The 6,963-nt window shown below is 34.5% G+C and overlaps 1 long non-coding RNA gene across 1 annotated transcript; it reads right to left on the reverse strand.

Annotated features, from left to right (window-relative positions):
* Positions 1 to 250: 250 nt before the first annotated feature.
* On the reverse strand, positions 251 to 5,333 carry LOC120082787 (uncharacterized). The gene is made up of 4 exons (XR_005483285.2): positions 4,938 to 5,333; positions 693 to 4,601; positions 538 to 602; positions 251 to 446 (listed from the first exon to the last, which is right to left on the reverse strand). It is a non-coding gene; the product is annotated as an uncharacterized LOC120082787 (long non-coding RNA).
* Positions 5,334 to 6,963: the final 1,630 nt, after the last annotated feature.

Consider the following 6,963-nt stretch of genomic DNA (forward strand, 5'->3'; position numbering starts at 1 on the left):
CCCTGTAGGGAAAAATTCCCCGCTTTTCATTTTTTTTCAATTTTTTAAATTTTAATAGAATATATTTTTTCAATGGAATTTTAATTAAAACATTTCCAATGCAATTTTATTTCAATGAAATATTATCAAATTTTCTACTAAAAATAATACATAGACAATTTGAAAATATGTATTTAAAATGATAAATTCTCATTATTTATAAAATTAAATCTCAATTATTAGAACATCCGCCTATAATTATCCATAATTCTTATTAAAATTCAACTTAAACTTAAGTAATTAAAACATTCATCCATAATCATCGTAACAAAGTTAATAGAGTTTTCAATTACATAAAAAGGTTCACAAATCAGAAGTCAAGACACAACATATATTTTAAAGAAAAGCTACAAAATAGCCAAATCAAGTCATTAGAAAATTTCATCCAACTTTGTCAAAGATGATTCCTGAAAAAAAAAAAAAACAAATATTGTACAAATTAATATAATCAATATTAAAATAATAATAGTAATAATAATACACAAACTTATAACTTACATCATTTGGATCTTAATCCTCAAAAACATTTTCCAAAACTTTAGCATCTATAAGAGTATGCTTATCTATTTAAGACATAGACAAAAGAAATTAGATCTTAAATTGTAAATAATACAAATTTATTAAATAAATTAAACAATAATATTAACTCATACCTTCAACCATAGCCAATCTTGAGTATACATCAAAGCTTCTAATAAGTTTTCATGAATTTGGGAACGGTCACTACTTCCATCTCGCTTGGAAATCGAAGAAGTACTAATTGTAGATGTAGGACGTTGAGGTTCTTCTAATGTACTTGAATTCGAATTATAAAACTTCATCAAATCACAACACATATCTCTAACATGTTTAATTTCAACAGTATGATGAGATCCATAGATTTTAGGAAAATAAAACTGGATCAATCTCATCTTAAACCTAGGATCTAATACTGTAGCTATTGCCAATACACCATGAATCACACTCCAATATTTTTCAAACTTAGCAATCATTCTTGATGCCATTTCTTGTATCTCCTCAACATCAAAACTAAGCCACTTAGAAAGTTCCAACCTAATTTCACAAACTTCTTCAAAAAAAGACATCGAAGGTTGGATAACTTGACCTAGAAAATAACTCAGTCATCAAGTAAAAGGATTCTAATCTATCATACATTTCTTTTGCAAAATTCCAATCAGTCTCTGAGGAAGACAAATGTATAGTGGTTCACGTTATTTTAGATGAGGAAAAACATTCTTGTATTCCAAAGCATTTTTGAGCATCACGAATGTTGAATTCCATCTTGTTACACAATCAAGACAGTTTTTTAGTGCATGAAATTTGTAATTGACAAACTCCTTCTTCAAAATTTTCCTTCCTTTTTGGAGAAAGAGTCCAAAAATGAGCAGTACCTCTAATCTTTTTTATACCATCAGAAATTATAGCCAGATTGTTGGGATTGGTATCCTAATTCTTCCAAAGTCTCGTTGTTTGTAATACACACATTGTTTTATGAATAAACTAATTGTTATTTCATTCTTGCATTTATTCATATCCAATAAACAAAGCTCCATGGTTATCTCATATAAACTTAAGCATGTATATGTGATATACAAGTGTATCATGCCTTAAGTGATAATCTAAATAGGTCTGTAGTATATGGATTAAGGTGAGATACCTGATCTTTGTGACATTACGGATACGACCCGTTTTGTAGAGGTTTGCAAATGTTGTAAACTACTACAGATGGTAGATCCTGACCATTCATGTGGAGACATGCGAGCGGGGGTGTCCTACACAAAGAGTTTGTATAAGACCGGACCACAAGATGACTAGACTCTGTATATAACGTCGTCAATGCTAGAGACTTACATCTCACCTAAATGACCATAGGTGACATGACCTCAATCCTGAGTGTTTGGGAACTCCTGCCTTTGAGGGCGATCCTTTGATTAGTATGGGTGAGAATGGCCATATTGCCAACTCAACATTCCTACCTTTTTGGGAACTTGTCTGATTTGGGAGTTGGAAACTCAATACACAAGATGGAATTCACTCCTTCCCCGAAGTAGGGGTAAGTAGATAGATTGCTCCCTTAAGGGTTAATTCTGGGGCTTGAACATAGTGGTCATAGCTTCTCTTTGGAAGAGAGGACTCAGTCATAGTAGGACTATGACTTATGTTCATTAGAGAATTCAGTGGTACTTAAGAAATTAGATGTAACTACAGGGGAATAATAGTTATTGGTCGAGTTGTACTTACGAGCGATCTGTGAAGGGTTGTCGCACTGTTGATTGGTTAAGATGGACACATAATATATCTGTGATAAGGAAAGTTCAGCTGCCGGTCTTTAATGGAGTGCCTGACAGTTAACGAATGGTGGATCCCGTGACTAAAGAGTTCAGTTAGTTATTCACGTACCGTTGGAGCTTCGAGCTACAAGTTCATAAGATCCCCTTGGTAGCTCAATGGATTTAAGTTGAGGGTCAGTTCTTGGTGTTGATTTGAAATGTTCAAATCGACAAAAGGTAATTCGATTATATATGATATGATCAGTATGGTGTATGAGATACATCAAGTGGAGGATTAATGTAAATGAGATTTACATTAATTGCCATAGAATAGAAAAAGAGCTATGGTTTATATGTTTCATGAGATGAAATATTAAAACTATAGGTTATAAATATATTATGGTAAGTTATTTATCATTTATATTTATAATAATATTAATTATTGGATAATTATCTCTTTTTCTCTAGTAATCAATTGAGTGGGAGGTTATTGATGGTTTCATGTTAACGTGAGATAAAAGGAAAATGTTTTCCTAATTTTAGTTAGAAAAGGATTTGCAAAATGTTGTTTTGAGATTTCCATTCTCGGAAAATTCTCACGGAGAAGTTGTCAAGTAAATCAAATTTACTAAGCGACAGCTTGGAGTTAGCTAAACAATCATGGAGTGTTAGTACATGATAGACACTCAGTTAGACGATGAGCTAAACGATCGCATAGCTTTTCCTAAACGATTGGGCATCGACCTATATGATAGGTTGTTCCATCTCCCACTTGCTCAATCGTTTACACGATTGTGGTTTCTCTGGTTTTTTACCTCTAACCAAGTCCACATAGAGCCCACCCTCTGGATTCTCACACCGAGAATACCAAGCTAACCTTCTTGGTGGTGTCATACTCAACTCAATACTGTCGAGGTTCTGTGGAGGCTATTCTCGGTGTTCATGACCCTGGTGATTGCTTTGTTCGAGTGCGCGGTGATCGTGCAGTGTAGCGGTCGTGTTGGATAAACGTTCGTGTGTTTTTGTGATCGAGCGTTCGTGATCAAGGAACTAGAAGATGAGTTTGAAAAGGTTTATTATTTCTTGTCCTTGATCTATTGTAAAGCATGCTGTAATTTCTGTATTTCACATAACTGTATGTTTCCATTATGTTATTGTAAATGTAATGTTCATATACGATTGAAATTTAGAAAGATCATTCTGCTGCTTATGGAAATCCTCGTGTCCAATTTCTTTCAATCCATATTTCACTATCAAATTCAGAATATTTGCACAACAACGAATGTGGAACAAACTTCCATTCAACCATAATGTCCTTAAATCTAACTTCCTTAATAAAATGTCAACCATTGCATCATTTGTTGAACAATTATCTACTATTAAAGTGAATAGTTTACGATCTATATTCCAATCGAATATACACTCCATTAATGCTTCAGAAAGTAACTGTCCAGTATGTGGATGTGACACATGTACAAACCTAGTATTATGTAATAATGTGTTAAAATGTAAACTACATGTGAAACCAAATAAAAAATAAATAATAATATAAAAGATCTAAAATACGTCAAAATTCTGCTTTGTAGGATCTAAGAATCATCAATAAAATGAGCAGTGATTGCCATGTATCCCTTCGTCTGGCTAGTTGCAGTCCACGTCTCTAGTAAGGGCAACCATGCTTCTATTGTTTTTCATAAACTTCATTGTTTTAATTCTCTCTTCTTCATAAATTTTTATTATATCTCTCCTTATCGTGGTTCTTGAAATCATCTTAAACATCGGTTGAACACCACTCAAAAACTTTCTAAATCCTTTGTGTTCAACCATGTTTATAGGATATTCATGTGAAATTATAGCACAAGAAAGGTCTCTTTGAGAAGCTTCGTAATAAAAAAGAGTTGGGCTTAGCACTATTTTCCCCTCATTGATTTTAGTGGGTCTCAAACATGATTGCCTAATATCTCTTTGTCTTCGTAAGGGACAAATTTTGAAATGATCATGGAAATGTTTTGTCCCATTTTTAGATTCTCCTCCCAACTTTTTTCCACAATAATTGCATATTGCTTTCATGGTATCATTTATTTTTTGTCTTTTATAATGGTTTCATACTACCGATGTCAACCTATTACGTTTTGGAAAATCCTCATTATCATCACTATCGAATGCTATAAGTGCATATTGATTATTATCACTTGAAACACTATTCATTGGGGTTGATTCACTCATGTTCATAGATATTGGAGTTGAACCGCCTTGTTCTAACTCATTATTATTCGATAAAGTCATTTTCACCTACAAATAGTCAAATAATAACAATTACATATCATTGTAATTATGAAAAAAAATTAATCAACGTAATTATCACTCTTATTATAAGAAATTATTCAAATGGGATGAAGTTTCTCAAGCTAATTCTTCTGCAAAATATCACAAATTCTTCCTCAAAAGCTGATTCTGTCAAATTCTTGCAATCTTTTCGTGTTTTTACTACTGTTTTAAGCTATTTTCTACTACTTAGTTACTAACAATCATTTCCTACAAAACCAAAGACGATTAAAAAAACATGACAGCAACTCCCAAAATAAATTCATCATGAGAGATCAAATAGTTAGTGGAATTTGGACATACCTTAGATAGAAGAAGACGATGACAACTGGGCTTGAAGTGAAGGAATTGAGAACTAATAGATTTGAGGGTGTGAGTGAGCGAAATCACCAAAATTGTGAATAGATCTGACAATCAAATAGATCAGACGGCGGTTGGAACTGAAAGTGAACGAAATTGGGAACCAAAGATTCCGGCTGGAGGGAGAGGTGCTGGTGGCAGACGGTGGCAGACGACGCTGGTGGAGTGGTGGCGAGGAGAATCCTGACGTACGTGATTTGGGTTTCTGTCGTGCATGATTGGAGTGGCGACGAGGAGTCCAGTGAGGGTAAATCGTGACTCCGTGAGGCTGAGGGAGATGGAGGTGCTAAGAGTCAAAGTAAGGGACTTAGCTTAGGGTTTTTGCTTTCATTTCAATAAGAAAAAGTTATATATATATATATATATATATATATATATATTAACATAATAATAATTAAAATTAATACATTAATAATAATATAATTATATAATATTAATACTCGGGGCGGATTCCCCGTTGCCAGCCCCGAAAGGTGAATGGGGAAAAAAGTTCCCCACTCCCTCCATGGGTTGCACGAATGCATCCACCTGGACCTTTTAAGTTTATGCTGCGTTTCCCATTGATAAATGTTGCAACAAGTTTATCATCCTAGCCACCTGTGCAGAGAGGGTGGTTGTTACATTAGAGTCAATCACATTCACATTCTGAGAACGCCTTCTACCATATATTATAGAATCATAAGTATCATCAACCCACTCCATATTGTGCTTGGCGTTGCAGTCTAAAATTTTCTTAACTTTATTATACGATTTGTCCATTATGCCACCAACTGCAGCTACGTCTGCTGTCATCTGGGAAGGTCTGTTCAACCCTCCATAAAAAATTTCCTTCTAAACAGTCAAGGGTTGTCCGTGGTTGGGAAAATTCTTGACCAATCCCTTGAATCTTTCCCATGCCGCAAGGTCTCAAACTCCTTGTTCAAAGTTCATAATCTCCCTACACCTTCTTGTGTTGAGGGTGGGAGGAAAATAATTTTGCATGAACTTTGCACCAACTTTTCTACGTTGTTATCTCACCAGGTTCTGAAGAACTCGCCCACTGCTTGGCATCATCACGGAGAGAGTAGGGGAATAAGAATAGTCTGATAGTTTCCGATGTGATTCTAAGAATCACAAATGAGTTACAAGTTTCCATGAAGCATTTATATGGGTATGTGGATCTTCCCCACGGGGCCTCCAAATTTTCCTGCTACTTGAAGCATATTGGATTTTATATCCTAAAACTCGTAGTTTGTAAATTAATAAACATATTCTGTTTTGTTTTTCAATAAAGTTGTTATTGAAATTGTAATCTTGAATCCAATAAACTAAGGTCCTGAGGCTATTTAATGTAGTTTGAACTTTATGTAGTGACATAAATGTGGATCAAGTTCAAATATATAGCCAAAATGTTATATAGTATATGAATAAGATTGGGCGCCTTATTCTGGAGACACTATGGATGCAGTCCACTTTGTAGGTAGTACAAACGATGTGATCTTGAATCGTTCATATAGAGATATATGAGTGTGGGCATCCTATGTAAAGAGTTTACATAAGACTAAACCATGAAATAGTCACTTTTTACGTTCTAAATGTCGTTTTATGTATAAAACTGACTATTTTGTTAATTGATGACCTAGGTAACTTAATCTTAATTCTGAGCTAACTATGAACTCCTGTTCACTTGAAATTATCCTTAGATCTGCATAGGTGAGGGTAGCTCAATATCGCTGGCCCAATAAGCCTCCCATTTCAGGGGTAAGATTGGGTAGATAGCTGAGAACATAAGGTGCAAGACGAAATTCACTCCTACCCGTTATAGGGATAGTAGATAGGTTGTTCCCTTTAGTACTGAATCCAAGTCTTGAACAAGGGGCCCCACCCTCTCCTTGGCCCGAGGGGGATTTGGTTTATAGGTTGGATCTTAAACCAATTATTCATTAGAGGATCAGTGGAACTTAAGGAACAAGATGTAGTCTTGGGAGTT

Source organism: Benincasa hispida, chromosome 8 (genome assembly GCF_027475165.1).
Source record: "Benincasa hispida cultivar pf3 chromosome 8, pf3_genome.v1.1, whole genome shotgun sequence".
In the NCBI taxonomy this organism is placed as follows: Eukaryota; Viridiplantae; Streptophyta; class Magnoliopsida; order Cucurbitales; family Cucurbitaceae; genus Benincasa; species Benincasa hispida.